The following is an 18,658-nucleotide window of genomic DNA, read 5'->3' on the forward strand; positions in this document are numbered from 1 at the left end:
ATTTCCACCAATGGAAGACAATGATTGTGAGTTTACACGCACAGAAAATAAAATAATCAATAAGATGTTTTACAGAATGTGTAACGATTTGGATGACAAAGATTTTCCATTTTACAGGGATTAATCATCAATGAATACAAGGGTTGTTTGGCTATGTTTTGAATTCAACAATGGTTGATGTCTTTTTGGAGGGTAATTTGGACATGAATTTGAAAACCAAAATGGCTTAAAGACAAAACGAGTCCCATAGGGTATCCGAAATGAGTGGAACAAAAAAATCAGAAAACGCATATGTGGATTCTTCTGCTGGTGAGAATTCATCTGAGTCAAATCCAGCCGCAAAGACTATTATTCATAATGGAAAAACATATTTTTGTCATCCAATATACATTAATTACGCGGGATCAGAAGATGGATACATCATTAATCGCAAAAGATTAAAAGCGAGGAAAGGTCAAATGATGGCTTCTGGTTATTTTAATTTAAATATGAATAACAAAAAATGCTACACATCTCACAGATTTGTTTATGAAGCTGTAAACCAACAAATAATTCCAGATGGTTATCAAATACATCACATCAATAATGATAAACAAGACAATTCAATTGAAAATTTGGCGCTTGTGACTAGACAACAAAACATGATATACAAGGGAAATGAATGCAAAGGAATGAAATACAAATCAACACAAAATGTTGAAATAAAATGTGATGTATTTAATTATCACCCTATTTATACTAACTTCGGAGCCAATAAATATGGTCAAATATTTAATAAAAAAACCAAGAGATGTTCAATTGGAAATTTACTTCCATCTGGATATAGACATATTCGGTTATCACAAATTGGATTACCACCAAAACATTTTTATATTCATCGATTTGTTTATGAAATATTCAATGGTCCAATTCCTGATGGAATGCAAATTAATCATATTGACTCCAATAAACAAAATAATTGCATCAACAACCTTGAATTAGTTACTCCGTCAGAAAATTTGAAACACGCTCATGAAGCCAAGAAATATAAAACAAAGATTGAAATTACAACTGTTAAGCCCATTGAATCAATCAAAATGGAAATTAAATTGGAGGAATCAGAAGACGAGTTTACAGAAGATGAAAAACAAAAAATTGATAAAAAATACAATACAATTATTGAAAAAATCAAAATGGGTAAATTTCCATACAAAAAACAACTTCAAGAACATTTACCAAACATAGAATTTTGGTGATTTTTGTAGTTTAGTTTGTAGTTAGTGCCCTTAGATTTCATGAAAAATAAATGGAATTTGAGGCCATGTTGCCACAAAACAGAAACAAATCAACGAAGCCGTCAGTCCTTCAACAGATGACTGACATGGATGTTGCCTCCAGTCTTCATCCATTAGCAAATCTGGAATCACAAAATAAAAATAATATAACATATAATATTATGAACAAAAATAATCTATCCAAATTAACGAAAAATCAATTAATTGAATTATTAATAGCTAAACAAAAACCGGTTCCAATGCCGAGAACCAAGAAAGTGAAACCAATACCCTATCCACGAAAATCTGTCAAACAAATGGTAAAAGATTACGAGAATACAATCATCAAGCCGCCAATGCAATTTAGAGATGGACCTCAACCTATGCCGAGAAACAACATTATTCCACCTCCAAAACAATTTGCTGATAAACCCAAAGCAGCACCAAGAATGAAGAAAATGGCTCCAGTTCCAACACAAAGAACTCAAATCACAGAAGTTGCAAGAGCATTCAAGGGATATAACAAATCTTATGAAGTTGGAATTAAAAATGAAACAGATCCTTTGATTCAAATGAGTTCAACCAGATTAGCGATAGCTCATTTTATGAAACAATTATTAACTCAAATGAAAGGAATTAAATTTATTGAAACTTTGACAATTTATTTTGAACAACAAAAAGGAAACCAAACTGTCTCCAGAATTGGATATTTTAATAGTAAACCAAAAACAATAACTAATGCCAATGATTTTCAAGAATCTTTGGATGTTAATGTTGAACAAATTATGAATGATATTCACAAATGGATTAGTGAAGGTTCAGCTTGGATAATTAAATCAATCAATGGACATTACATTAATATTATCAAATATCAGCCTCTTACTGGAAGTTCTTGCATTAAACTTCCAACTGAACTACAACATAACAAAAGTGGATTGATTAATCTCAAGAATAAAGACAATGAATGCTTTCGTTGGTGTCACGTTAGACATTTGAATCCACGAGAAAATAATCCACAACGAATCCAAAAAACTGACAAAGCATTTATGCCACAATTGAATTACCAAGGAATTGAATTCCCAGTTTCCATCAAACAATACAACAAAATTGAAATCCAAAACAGTATCAACATCAATGTTTTTGGTTATGAAAACAAACAAACTTATCCAATTTATGTGTCCAAAGAAAAGTTTGAGAATGTGATGAATCTATTGCTAATCTCAGAAGATGAAAACAAACATTACTGTCTTATCAAAGATTTTAATAGATTTATGTATCGAAAAACAAGAAATAAAAATAAAAAACATTTTTGTATGCATTGCCTTCAATGTTTCTCCAAGGAAGAAATATTGTTGAAACACAAGGAAGTATGTATTGAAATCAATGGTGTACAATCAATCAAAATGCCCGAAGTTGGTTCCAAAATAGAATTCAAAAATTTTAATAAACAAATGCAAGCGCCATTCGTGATATACGCAGATTTTGAAGCAATCACTGAACCAATTCATGGTTGTAATCAATCTAACCAACAATCTTTTACTGAAGCTTATCAAAAACACACTGATTGCGGTTATGGTTACAAAGTTGTTTGCTGCTATGATGACAAATATTCCAAACCAATAAAATATTATCGTGGAGAAAAAGCTGTTTACAAATTCATGCAAGCAATGCTTGATGAAGTCAAATATTGCAGACAAACTATTAAATACAAATTCAATAAACCATTAGTTATGTCTCCAGAAGATGAAGACAAATTCCAAAAATCAACATCTTGTCATATTTGTGGTAAAAAATATGAACCAAATGATAGACGTGTCAGAGACCATTGCCATATTACTGGAAAATTCCGTGGCTCAGCCCATAATCAATGTAACAGGGATTTTACAATAACTAACAAAATCCCTGTAATATTTCATAATTTGAAAGGATATGATAGTCATTTTATAATGCAAGAAATTGGTAAAATTATTGAGACCAATACTTATGTGGATAGAAAAGGTGAAACCAGACAACACAAAATTAATGTAATCCCAAATAACATGGAACAATACATGGCATTCATGTTGGGTTATAATTTAGTATTTATCGACAGTCTTCAGTTTATGAATCAATCATTGGCAAATCTTGTAAAGAATCTACCAGAAGATGCCTTCAAATATACCAATGAAGTTTTCAAAGGTCGTAAATTACAATTAATGAAACAAAAAGGAGTTTATCCATATGACTTTATGAGTAATTTTGATAAATTCAATGATACTCAATTACCAACCAAAGATGAATTTTACAGTCAAATGAATAATACAAATATCACTGATGAAGAATACAGTCATGCACAAAATGTTTGGAATACATTTCAATTGAAAACCATGGGCGAATACCATGATTTATATCTCAAATCTGATGTACTGCTGTTGGCTGATGTTTTTGAAAATTTCCGTAAAACATGTTTGGAATACTATAGATTGGATCCTTGTCATTATTTCACATCTCCAGGATTGAGTTGGGATGCAATGTTGAAAATGACTGAAGTCAAACTTGAATTAATCACGGATATTGATATGTATCAATTTGTTGAAAAGGGCATGCGTGGAGGAATCAGTTACATAGCCAATAGATACGGCAAAGCTAACAACAAATACATGCAAAATTGGAATCCAAATGAACCCAGTAAACATATCATGTATTTGGATGCAAACAATCTATATGGATGGGCTATGTCACAACATCTTCCAACTGGGAATTTCAAATGGTTGAATAAACAGCAAATAAAAAACATTAATTGGAAAACGATTCCCAAAGATAATAAGACTGGATATTTATTGGAAGTTGATTTGGAATATCCTCATGAATTACATGACCTGCATAATGATTATCCATGTGGCGCTGAACAAATCAAAGTGGCACCAAATATGCTGTCAGATTATTGCCAAAGAATTGCAGAAAAATTTGGAATAACAAGTGGACAAGTCAAAAAACTGATTCCAACAGTGGCAAACAAATCAAAATATGTATTACATTATCGTAATCTGCAATTGTATCGTGAATTGGGTTTGAAATTGACTAAAATATACCGTGTATTATCCTTTAATCAAAGTCCTTGGTTGAAGGCATATATTGATTTCAATACACGACAAAGAACTAATGCAAAAAATGCTTTTGAAAAAGATTTCTTCAAACTGATGAACAATAGTGTCTTCGGTAAAACAATGGAGAATATCAGAAAACGGGAAGACATTAAACTGGTGACTAATGAGAAACAATTATTGAAAATGACTTCCAAACCAACATTCATCAATAGCAAAATCTTTAATGAAAACTTGGTTGCAGTCCATAAAATAAAGGAATCGTTGACACTCAACAGACCAGCCTATGTTGGTATGTGTATCCTTGATTTGAGCAAAACATTGATGTACGATTTCCATTACAATTTCGTTAAAAACAAATATGGTAACAAAGCTAAGTTACTGTTTACGGATACAGACAGTTTGACATATGAAATTGAAGCCGAAGATGTGTATCAAGATTTTTGGAATAAAAAAGAAATGTTTGATAACTCGGATTATCCATCAAATCATCAATTTTATGACTCCACAAACAAGAAAGTTATTGGAAAATTCAAAGATGAAGCCGCTGGTGTACCCATTACTGAATTTGTGGGATTGAGATCCAAAATGTATTCATATATCAAAGATAACAACAATGGTGGAAAAACAGCCAAAGGAATCAAAAAGAATGTCATCAAAAATGATATTCAACATTTTGATTACAAAGATGTGTTGTTCAATGAGAAACAATTATTTCACCAAATGAAAACAATCAGAAGTAACCATCATGAACTTGGTAGTTACACCATCAACAAGACATCGTTGTCATGTTTTGATGATAAACGATATTTGTATCCTGATGGAATACACTCATTGGCCTATGGTCATTATGCTATCCAATGATAGTATCAACTTGTGATCAAAACATTGCAACAAAAACTTGTGACAAAACTTGGTTTTTATTTGTTTTTTGATAAATATTTGATTTCGAGACTTTGTATCATCTTTTGTGGTTTCAATATTTTTGAAAACATTTTTGTGTAATTATATTATATACTATATTTATACAAAAATGAAATCCATTTTGAAAAAACCAAAAGATGTTTCCAAGCAGGTGGAATCATCTCTGTGCCAATTCCTGCATTGCAAAGATGAATGTGAATTTTGTGGATATCATGATGAATCCAAAGTTGAAACACAACCATCAATGCCTGATTGTTGTGGATCACAGAATTTGAAAAACATGGAATGTCAATTAACGTGTGTTGCTTGTGGACAGGTTGTTGGTGAAGAATACAAAACAGAATATATCAATTTTCATGCCAATTTGTTCAAAATATACAAGAAAACAGTGTATAATAGAAAATACCATTTGTCGCATACATTAGATAAAATTATTTTGAAAAACAAAATTGAAATCAGTTGTTCAACCAATTTCAAAATTCATAAAATATTCGTTGAAATAAACAAAATACTGCCACAAATCAATGGTAAAAGAAAGAGAATAATCAGTTTGAAATATCTTTTGCATAGAATATTGCAATTAATGAAAATTGATTCTTCCCAAATTGAGTTGTCAAAATCCAAAAAAACAATGAAATTATACAATGTTTATTGGGATAAAATTATGGACATTATTGGCCCCCAAATCATGCACATTATTAATCAAACATAAGTGAATATCTGATATTTTTTATCATATTTGTTACCCCATTTATCGACAATCGGCGAATTATCCAAAATGAAATCATCATTTTGAGTAAGCTTGTTTGTCAAATCATCTCTATCAAAATGTCCATTTCTCATTATTTCTTTTATTTCATTTAATAAATGTCCGTAAGTTTGAAAAGCATATTGGCATTGATAAAGTTTGATTTCAACTTTTTTATGCTTCATATAAGCTTGAATTATGACAGACACCGATGATATTGCCAATAATGAAGCTCCACTGGTTGCAACCGATGATGCAATACCACCAGTTGCAAATACAATGGATGAAATATTACCAGCGAATTCCCATTTTTTGAATCTTTTGTATGCACTTTTGTACATCCACATCTTTTTGTGATATGTCATGTAATAAGCTTTCAATTCATCAATTTCTTCTGTTGATAATTGATTTGAAATATGATTGAAATCAATTATTAATCTCTTCTTTTGCATATATTATATGGTTATCTTATTTTTGATGCAATAATAGAGACCAGTTATTTGACCCAAAAACATGCATTTTTTCATCCAAGGATATGTTTTTTTCTCATTAATGGTGTACATGTATCCTTTGTCACGATGATATCTGTTGTAAAATTGGCCATAAGCATCATGTAGTATTCCATGAGACCTGATATATGGTTGCCAACCAAATAATCGATGGAGAATAGCTGTTAAACATCCATCTCCTGGTCCAATTAATCCAATTCCATCATGAATTAACTCTTTGTAAACTTCATCAGGTAAACCTGTGTTGTAATGTTTTTCATACAAATATGTGAATATTACGATACTTTTTATCATGCATTCCTGTCTGGGTAATATTGGAAGACTCAATTTACGGTGAAAATCTATCATCGATGTTCGAATGTGTTCTTGCAATTCTGACAATTCTTTCATTATACAATTTGATTACAATATTTTTATTTAGTTATTTTATGAAATAAAGTAACGGAGTCCACGACCTAGTGGTTATTGTCAGGTAATTGTATCCTAATATATTCAACAAAATACTTCATTGTCCAATCAGATGGATGATTGTTGAAGTAGCAATAATAGTTTTCAAATGACACATCAAAGAAGAATTCCAATTGATCAAATGATGATGACACCAAACCGGATTTAGAATGATGATATCTGTCATTTCTCCTGATATATGTGTTTGTCACAATAATCTCTTGCAATGTATTGATTCCTTTAATGTCATCTTTACTCAATAATTTTATCCATTTGTAATTTGTTTTTGGTATTGTACCACTTTTTCTTCCTATTCTCATTGCAACTTGATTGTTGAGAAACGTTACAGCTTCCTGAGCTTGTTGAGCTTTAAACTGAGCCAGAGCTTGTTGTATTTGTGTTTCAATATATGGTTTGATGATGTCTTCATTGTTGTTTATTAATTGTTGGAGTGAAATTGCATGATTTGAATTAACTCCATCTTTGATAACTAAATGTCTGTTTTCTGTATCCAAATGACCATCATCATTCACATGGATAGATTCTCTCTGTTTGAATCCAACTGGTAAATTTTCATAAGTGACTGTGTATTCTATTTTATCTCCATTTTCATCAAGAATATGGTTTCCATTTTCATCTTCAACGTATGGCATTATATTAATAGTGTTGATAAATAAATTTCAAAAGTTCCTGTGACTTCTTGGTTTATAGTTGGAGAAGTAAACCCTGGTCTTCTTTTATAAATCCCCATTTGAATTATCATGGGTTTGATTGTTGTATTTGTAGTTATAAAATTTCTCCCAATTTTCATATTAAATTGTATTAAATGGGAAAATAAAGTTTTACTGTTAGCAATGGCGACAAAAGAAACTTGGTAATGATTTTTTGTATTAATTACAATATTTTTTATTTTAACCGGGCCTAATGTTCCAAATTGGAAACCATGAACATTTTCAAAAACTCCATTTTCAATGTTTCCAAAAATAACGCTTGTTGTTTCAATATTTGACAACCAACTTTTATTGACAGCATGATATCTTTCAAAATAATCAGAGTATAATACTTTCAATTCAAAAGTTCCATTAACAGCAGTTCCTGCTCCAATATTATCCAATATTGACATAGAATCAATACTAACAAATGTTGTTGATTTTGGCAAATCAAATGTCTTGCTTCCACTTATTATGTTTCCAATTCTGTGATATGTGTCAGTGTTTGATGTTTGCCCTTGTTTTTTTCCACGTATTAATATTTGTGCATTTGCAACTTGAATATTGCTTACCAAAACAACTGAATACAAATTGAAATAAATATTTCCTGAGACAGGAATACTGAAATTGTGAAAAACACCACTGGCAATAGTTCCAGTGTATTTCGTTTTGAATAAGTTGGTAAAATAACCCAAATTCATTGCTTCAGAATCAAATATCGGATTTAATAAACCAGAAATAATCTTATTATTCATATCCATATTGACTTTCATCTCCATATCTCCATTTTTATATTCAAACATGACATTGTCCAAGCCATCATACACTCCTGGATAAACGCTATCTGACCAATCTTTGACACCGTAAACAACCAGATGACATTGTACTGGAGTCGCTGTAGCTGTTCCATGCATCGTCAAATAGATGTAATTTGGAGTTTGTTTGCTGTTGTTATTGAATTGAACCAATAGCTTGCTATAAGCAGTGAAATCACGCTGTACAGCTTTGTGGATGTATGCTTCAGAAGCAGTACATGTTAATTGAATATTAGTCATTTCTGGTGGGTAGAATTCAAACACAATTGTGTATGTTCCAATAGCAAGAGTATAAATATTGAAACCTATCCTTGATCTGTAATCATTACTTCCACTGTCTTTAATCAATGTGATATCATAAGCTTTTTTATTCTGATGTGGGGATTGATTGAAAGCAGCTATTCCATACACTGTTATATTATATTCTGAACTGCTTTCATCAGTATCTGTAAGATATTTGAATTCATTTGTTTTATGGCTGCTGACAAGATGACTTTGCTCCAATTTGTCATCAAAATATTTTTTGGTAGTAGCATCATTATCATCAGTTGGTTGAGCCATATCTTTGATTTGTTTATTATTCATATCAAGGTTTCCAGTCATTGCAACACTTCCATCTTTTTTCAAATATACACTCAAATCACTTCCAACAGATGGTATTTTAGCTATTTCTGTATCAACATATGCTTTAGTGGAAGCATCATTGGGATCGGAAGGATTTCCAAGAACGATTATTTTATGACCTCTCATATCTAATTCACCACCAAGAGCATTGGGTGTTAACCTGTTGAGAAAGTTATGATCAACGTAGTGTTTATTAACAGCATCGTTATCATCAGTTGGTTGAGCCATATCTTTGATTTTATGATTGTCCATATCGAGGTCACTATTGGAGACTTTTTGTAAATATTTAGTATCACAGAAACCTAAATTAACGACATCATATGTATTTTGTATATTGGCTCCAAGATGAGTAATTTGTTGATTACCCATATCCAGATTTCCAGTCATTTCAACAGTGCCATCTTTTTTCAAATATGTAGACAAATCAGGTGATGGTATTTTTTTAATCTCATCATCAACATATTTTTTATTCGCCGCTTGATCGTTATTATCAGGTTTTAAAACACTAATATCAAAAAATGTTTTCCGTCCAGTAATATGTTGTTCTGTTGATGTAACCATTATTTCACTTTTAGCTCGTCCACCATGGCCATCAAAGTTTTTCAAATCTGGTATATTAAGATGAATGTTTTCATAAGACTGATGCTCAGTCAATAATCGAACATCATTGAAGCTGCCAGCACCGTCTGGCGTGTCTTGTAGATAAATACTATTGGTATGAACACTTCCACTGTTGCTGTAAATTACTGCTTTATTAGCTCGCACATCACCAGGAGCATTATCCAACAATTGTATTTGGCTCTTTGTGACAACATCATTGGGATCAGCTCCTTGTTTAACATTAACAAGTTTTTTGTTTTGTATATCATAATTTCCATTTGGGGTTAATTTAAACCCTATTCCTTGAGGCCCAGCGGCTCCTTGAAGAGGAACCGTTGTGAAAGAAGACGATGAACTATGTTCGTTGAATATTCCCATTTATATCATTTGGTTATATTGTTCCATAAAAATTCCTGTTAATTCTCTTCATGGGCTTATCAACATATAGAAATGAAAATGGCTCTTTGGTTGCTTTAATGTATTTATCCTTTTCGACACCCAACTCACGGGATATCAGACCTCTTTCATTGCTGCTAGGAAAGTCATAGACACAGAAATGAGAGCAATTGAGTCGAATATCTTTTGGTGTTTTGTAGAACGATTGGCTCAGATAAATAACAGAGCAGTTCTTGTGTCTGCCACGAATAAAATAATCAATCAATGGTTTCTGGTTTTTTTCACAAATAAAGTCATCAAATATGACTATCTTCTGGGCATCTTCATCCTTCAATTCCTCCACTGGAATTATATCATCATTGCTACAAACAAGGACATTATACCCGACACTATTTGATATATCAGTCAATGTTTGTAGCATATCCTTGTATTTTTGTTGCTCCAAATTTTTGGCATACAAATGTATTCTATCATAATACAAAAGTGGTTTCATCAGCATATGGTACAATAAATTTGTCTTTCCAGATCCTGAATTACCACATATTAACATCCGAAACGTGTCACTTGGCATGTAACCATACAATCTTTTGAAATTAGTGTTTTTATCATGTCTATCATAATTTGGGATTTCCATGTATATCAATACATTATATAAGTTAATAATATAATGGATCTACAAAGATTAAAACAATTATCTGAAGCCAAGATTAAGGCTGGAACAATAACCAAACAAGTTAGAGATACATTGAAGGAGTACAAGCATGATAAACAAGATTTACAACAAGGTTTATCAGAAACTTTCAAACCAATTATTAAAGCTCAAGAGGAAACAAAACAAACAATTGATGAAAAACAAGACAAACTGATTGAACAATTGGAGAAAAACCAAAAAGCGTTGACTTCAGGTTTGGAAGACATTGCTATGTTAACTTATCAGCCTGAAACACAATCACCAGAAGCAAAGCTACCAATTGGCTATAAACCATTAATGATGTCACCTGATGTTGAATCAAATTTTGATGCTGGTTTTGATATTGATGAAATCCAAAAATTGATGCAATACGATCTTGCACCTCCGAGTTCTGTTCTCCAAGCTTCTATGCAAGGAGATATTGACATCAAGGATTACGATGCTAATATTGGCAAAATGTTGAAAAAACTTGGAACAAAGAAGGGTCCTTTATCCAAGGGCCAAGGAAAGACCAAGAATAAAGACAAAATTGATAAAATAGATGAAGATATAAAATTATTGCAAAAATACAAAGGGCGCATTAAAATAATCCCAGAAGGAATGAAAACCATCAAAAAAGGTTCTGGTTATACTCAACCAAAGAAGAAATCCAGCAAAAAATTCAAGAAATTGGGCTCTGGTGTTGTTTATTTCAATGATGCTAATGATTTGATTGACAGAATGGAATTGCTTGGTGGATCCATTTTGGCTGGCAATAATGGAGTCAAAGAGGAATTTTCACAAATAGCCCATAAATTGAATCAACTTGGCTTGATAAACAACAAACAACTCATTGATTTATTGCAACAATATATAATTAGCTAGGTCGCGTAATCAGTTACATAATTAATTATATAACTGAAGTATATATATGCAAGAAAGGGCGATACATATTTCATCTGTTAACCGTCAAAAAATAGGTCGAAGTCGGCCTGAAGACTTTATTATCAAATTTGATCCCCCATTGAAGCTTGACACAACAATGAGACATGAGCTAGCTGTTGATCGAGTTTCAATGACATACTCGTGGCATAATGTCAATGCAGGATACAACAATAATACAATAAAATACAGCCCAGATAATGGTACAAAATGGGAAACAATCACATTTGTTGATGGAATGTATTCATATGATGATCTTGATGATTATATCACTCAATCAATAATTCAAAATGGAGATAAACCATCTTCCAGCAAGGGCATTAATCTATATTTTGTGCTTTCATCATATAGAGTTGTCATTGAGCTGGACAACCAATGGAATCTTGATATTAGAAACTCTAATTTTGGGGCGCTTATTGGATTTGAACCAAAGTTAATTAACCAAACTGAACATGGGACAAAATTGCCAAATATTACCAATGATATTGACGTTTTGGACATTAATTGTGATATAATAACTGATAGCCTCAGTGATGGACGATTCACAAATACACTGATAATGATACCCACTGACAATTTAACAAGGAGTTATCCCTTTACTTTTGAGCCAAAAAGAGCATTATTCAGCCCAGTTTCCAAATCAATTATTTCAGAAATGGGGATAACAGTGACTGACGCTTTGGGTCGGCCAATTGACTTGAATGGCATTGACTGGTTCATGAGCTTGATTCTCAGGTCTAGTTTAATATAATATATCAATATATGGTACGACAAAGTGAATTTAAGCCACGTTTTGACCCAGAATTGGGTCGTTATGCGATGAAACATATCCATGGTGAAGGAATTATGGATGTTTTCAGATCAGTTGGATCAAAACTTTTCGGAAAAACAGCAAAAGAATTAGCTAAAAAAGGAGCCAAAACTGCAGCTGAAAAAGCAGTCACCAAAACTGGTGAGTTTGCTGGTAATAAAGCAGGTGATAAAATAATTCAATTATTGAGCAAAAAACAACCTTCCAAAACAAAATCAGTGACAATGAGCCAACCAAAAATGGAGCAGCCACTGACTGATTTTCAAATAGCTGAGAGAGTTAATAGGATGATATCCGGTGGAAAACTCAAAAGAAGGAGGAAATGAAAATAATGTAACATATCTGTATAAATGAAATCATTCAGAAATCCAAAATACATTGAGAGATACGAAGATGTCTTCTTCCAATTGGAGACACCATTGAATACTGGTAATCCAGGAAATAATAGGTCACAAAAGAAAGATGGTTATCGTTTTGTTGTTGACAACACAGGAGAAGTGACCCCATTTGATTGGTATAATGCAAGAATATCAGTTGGTTTTAAAGTCCAAACAATGCAGAATGCAAATATAGCAGCTGAAGACCATAATGGTATTGTTAATGGTTCACACAGTCTTATACATGATTTCGATGTAAGATTGAATGGTAAAATGGTATATGATTGTAATGATGCAAATCATTGTGTTAATATCAAGAATCTATTGGAATATAGTCCAGGATATGCTCAATCGACAGCAACAAATGAGTTTTTCTATCTGGATACAAACCGACACGCTGAAGAACGATCGGCTGAAGATAACTACAATAAAGGATTTGCTGTAAGAAAAGCACTTTTGGGTTTATCAGTGGTTGTCAATACAGAAATACCATTGAATCGATACTCATTCTTTGAAGCATTGATGGATGAGTTATTGCCATCAACAAGATTGGAATTAAATTTGCAGATTGAATCTGATACTATTCTAATATGGCAAGCTGGGGCTGAATGTCGTGTAATTATTACCAGAATGGAGCTTATTGTGCCACGAATCACTTTCAATTCAGAAGGACAATCACTGTATATGAGTCAGTTTTTGAAGCCACATAAATGGGTTTATTTGCGAGAAAATATTGAGAGAAGTAATTCTTCAACACAAAGAAGTGGTAATTTTCAGATAACAAGTGGGATTTCAAAGCCAAGGCATGTATTTGTTTTCATTATCAATGATGCAAATCTTGCTGCACAAACAGTAAATCCATTTTTGTACAATACATTTAGTGTATCAACAGATCCCAGAACATTGCTAAATTGTCATTTATCTGTGGCTAATGGCAATGAATATCCTGATGTACATTACACTCCAGAGGCTGATTTGACTCGAGTTTACAGAGATGTCCTCAAATATGTGCATGCAAATAATGAATACAGTCAGGGGACTTTGTTGAATATCAACAATTTCAAAACACTATTCCCATTCTTGTATTTCGATTTAACAAAACAAAAAATGGATATCAAAGATGGTACCACAAAGCTGACATTTCATTATGAATTATCTGGTACAACTACAACTGCATATTCAGTTTATGCATTGACATTATACGAGCAAGACGCGGAGCTCATTCAAAAAGATGGCAAACTATTGTTTCGATAATTAATGTAACGTTAGTTATATAAAAGATATGACAACTTATCATTCACATGGAGTAACACTATCAATTGGGCAAAAAGATAGACTAGCAAAAGCATTAAAAAACAATTCAGCAATAACAATAAGATTATCCAGTTCTGAATTAACTGGTCCGGATCAGCTGATGTTAACCAAAACACAAATAAATAGGCTGAAAAAGGCAATGCAAAACAAAACTGGAGCAGATATTAAAATAAGCAAAACACAGATACGAAAAGCTGTACAACAAGGAGGCAGTCTTTGGTCATCATTATTCAAAATTGGCACAAAATTACTACCAATGGCAGCAAAAGCAGTTGGACCATTAGCTACTGGAGCACTTTCTGGGCTTGCAAATGTTGGAGTCAATAAAATATTTGGTAGAGGACAAGTTGGTGGTTTCCTCATTCCTCAAAATAAAATTGATCAATTAATAAAATACAAAGATTGGCTCACTGAAGCACAAAAGAAGCAAATTGTCAATGCAATACATACTGGTGGACAGATTGTAATTAAACCAACTAAGACACAATCAGGAGGTTTTTTGGGTACTTTACTGGCTTCAATTGGCATTCCAATGGTTTTGAATGCATTAATGGGTAAAGGCTTGCAGGTGGATAGAAGTAGATCCAGAAGATCGGTCCCAGTTTTTGTTCCAAACACAACCAAAAAAGATGGTGGTTTGGTCCTACCACTTAATTATAGACCCCCTCCATTTTTCGGTACATGGGATCAGTATGGTAAAGGGAAAAAAAAAACCAAAAAAGGAAAAGGTCTGTTGTTAGGCAAAAACAGTCCATTCAAGGGGATTCCATTAATCGGAGACATTCTGTGAAATTCATAAATAAACCACTCAGTAACTTTGAACTCATTGACTGGGTCAAAAAACTCAAAATAAAACACTTCAGAGGCATTTACAGCAGAGATAATCTACCACAAAAGATGAAAAAAGATGAAGTTGGTATCATTAACCTGGATTCACAGATTGGACCAGGTACACATTGGGTTGCGTATCGAAACGGAGACAAATATGTAGAATATTTTGATAGTTTTGGGTTAATTATGCCAAAAGAAATTATGCAATTCATGTCAACAAGTGGCAAACGATTAATGTATTCAGGTGATGAAATCCAGGAAAGAGATTCAGTATTGTGTGGCTATTGGTGTTTGTATTATTTATTTGAGAGACAAAAGGGTACAAGTATATTGAAAACAATCCACAATGCACATTTTGACATGAACAATCAAAGTGTCAATCATAATTTTATAATCCAATATTTTAAAAAATTATCTAATTAGTTTGTATAATGGTTGATATAAGATATTGTGAAGAGTGTGATGAATACACAGAATTTTCAGGAAAATTATGTTTATGGTGTACATTGGTAACAGATTCTGAGTCTGACTCTGATGATAATTAATCTAATATAGTGATATAAAATGGTGAAATCATATTGTGTTAAACAGAGAAAAGAAACTGAATGTGTTCAGCCTTCAGGTTACAAGCAAGCCAAAAATGGTCGGCTTATGTTCTTCTGTACATGTGCTGAATGTGGGATAACTAAAACCAAATTTGTTAAAAAACAGGGAAACTAAATAGCCCCTCTGAAGGGGGGGGCATAATGGATACTTTAGCATCAACTGGTGCTGATATGTTAATTCAACATGCATTACCATGGATGGGAAAGAAAGCAGTTGAAATGGGTCGATATTATGGTTCTGAAGCACTTAGAAACCCTAAATTGCAGAAAAAAGCTATTGATTATGCTATCTCTAAAGCAACACCTTTTGTTCAAAAGACTGGATCAGAGATGTTTGATAAATTATCAACCAAAGTAAGGCCAAAAAGAAGGTACAAAACTGACCGAAAAGAACTTGATGGTGGTAATTTAGATACAATTTTAGAACAATTTGGCACACCAGGTAAGGTTGCATCGAAGTCGATGGATGTTGTTGGAACATTAATTCCATCAACAAAGGAAGTCTTTGATAGATACAAATCCGGTGACATTGCCAAAAGTGCATTTAGCACAGATACTGGTATATTGTCGAGTCAATTTTGGTCTGGCAAGGCTGGAAAAAAGACATTAGAAAAATACAAAAATTATCCATGTGAAAGCATGGTAAAAATTGGGAGCAAATTTCACAACACACCGAAATGCTCAAGTTATGATGCAATTGGTTGGCACCCACCAAATTGGGATGAATATGAAAGAGGCATGAAGGGTCGTCCCAAAAGTGGTGGATCAATTGATATACACAAAATGATTGGTAAATTACCGCGTCCAAAATCTGGATGGGTATTACCTGGACACAAATACACTGGTCCATACAATGATTTGGAAAATCAAGTCAAATATAACCCCAAAACAGGGCAAATATTGGAAATATACGATAAACCAACAGGCAAAACAGATGCAATAGCCATGCAACATGATGTTGATTATTCAGTTTGCAAAGATGATAAAAAATGTAAATTAAAAGCTGACAAAAAGATGGTAAAGTCATTGGATGCTGTTCCATATTCCGAACAACAATGGGGACATTGGTTGGCAAGAAATACAATAAATACAAAACAGAAACTGGGTCTTGGGGTTCCAAAAAACGTCAAAAGCCGTCGGGTAAAGAGGAAAACTGGCAAGAAGAATTAGCTAATGAGCTGCATAAACCCATAAGACGTAACTTTACTCGGCGGCGTGTTATTGTAAATAATATTGATGAAATATGGGCTGCTGATCTTGTTGAAATGCAACAATTCAGTAAATGGAATAAAGGTAATAGGTATCTTCTCACGACTATAGATGTTTTTAGTAAATACGGCTGGATTGTTCCATTAAAAGATAAAAAAGGTGAGACCATAACGAAAGCATTTCAAAGCATATTCAAAGAGGGTCGAAAACCAAAGTATCTGTGGACTGATAAAGGCTCAGAGTTCTACAACAAACATTTCAAAGACTTGCTCAATAAACATAACATTAAACTGTATTCGACTGAAAATGAAGAAAAGTCCTCAGTGGTGGAAAGGTGGAACCGGACGATTAAAAATAAAATGTGGAAACGATTCACTGCCCAAGGCAATACAATGTATCTGGATATTTTGCCTAAAATATTGAAGCAGTATAATAACACTAAACACAGTTCAATAAAAATGACACCGACAGAGGCATCTAAGAAAAAGAATGAAGGAACTGTTTACTTCAATCTATTTGGCAATTTGAAACCAGTATCAAACAAGCCAAAATTCCGAATTGGTGACAAGGTTCGAATATCAAAGTACAAAAGAAAAGTGTTCGATCGGGGTTATACACCCAATTTCACAGAAGAGGTTTTCTTTATCGATAAAATACAATACACTAATCCAATCACATACAAACTGAAAGATCTTAACAACGAACAGATAAAAGGTAGTTTTTATGAACCAGAATTATTGAAAGCTAATCAGGAGATATTCAGAATCGATAAAGTTATCAGGAGAGATTACAAGAAGAAACAAGCTTTGGTAAAGTGGAAAGGATACAGTGATACCTTTAATACTTGGATTCCAATCAAGGATTTAGTCGATGTGTAAAATCATTTCACGGTTTCACGAGTATTCGATAGCGAGTCGATTCAATAAAAAAATCTATTGTTGTGTGCAAGATAAATGATATTCTTACCTCAAAAAGCGTCTACAAACATCAGAACGATGAAAGTGGAGAAATAAATGTTCAAAAATCCCAAAACAGGAGCCATAAACATTAAAATACAACCTCTTCGCAAAATGGCAACAAAATGGCCGACACGTGTGTTAAACAAACTAGTGTCCAGTCCGCTTTGGGTTGTGTGCATGAAAGCGCATGCGTGTTAATCCAAATCAAGCAATATTACGCAATATACAGAAAAATAGCACCACAAGTGTAAAAATTTCAGAACTGAGTGTAATATATAGGTAATCGGGCCATTATTATATTTGTTCACAAACTTTGGTGAAGCTTTAGGGTGGTGTCAGCTGGCCCCTGACTGAAACCTGTTTAACGGCTTGTGCAGATGGTGAATTACTGAGTAGTGTGGGATGTCTTCCAGTGGACGGTACCTCCAGGGTGAGCCCGCTCAGGCCCTACTGGTTTACAGCGGGGTGCTCAGAGTTCTTTCCCGAACTCAACCTCTGTCCCAGAGGTAAACTGGGAAATGGACAGCCGCCTTGTCAGCGGCGGGAAAAAGACCTGGCTGGGGCCAGGCAAGTAAACAGCCAACCGAGCACCCCACATTCAGGGTTTTGTCCATTTTCGTGACAAGTCACACAACGTCACGCGTTACAGTAACGGCATCCAGTCACACAACAACCATAATGATTATTTTTTTATCCAAATTGGTGTTCAAAAATATTGTATTCATCATTCAAATCAGCGATTGATGAGTTGGTTGGATTTAATCGATGATTGTTTGTGAGTTGGTGTCATTTATGAAAAACCGAGGATTTAGGTTTTTAGGTTTTAGGTCA

The 18,658-nt window shown here is 33.2% G+C and overlaps 1 long non-coding RNA gene across 1 annotated transcript; it reads right to left on the reverse strand.

Annotated features, from left to right (window-relative positions):
- Positions 1-462: 462 nt before the first annotated feature.
- Positions 463-18,114, reverse strand: LOC146451770 (uncharacterized). Its single transcript, XR_014859947.1, has 2 exons — positions 17,835-18,114; positions 463-1,396 (listed from the first exon to the last, which is right to left on the reverse strand). It is a non-coding gene; the product is annotated as an uncharacterized LOC146451770 (long non-coding RNA).
- Between the last annotated feature and the right edge of the window lie 544 nt (positions 18,115-18,658).

Source organism: Pavona decussata, unplaced genomic scaffold, assembly GCF_977016875.1.
Source record: "Pavona decussata unplaced genomic scaffold, jaPavDecu1.1 SCAFFOLD_384, whole genome shotgun sequence".
In the NCBI taxonomy this organism is placed as follows: domain Eukaryota; kingdom Metazoa; phylum Cnidaria; class Anthozoa; order Scleractinia; family Agariciidae; genus Pavona; species Pavona decussata.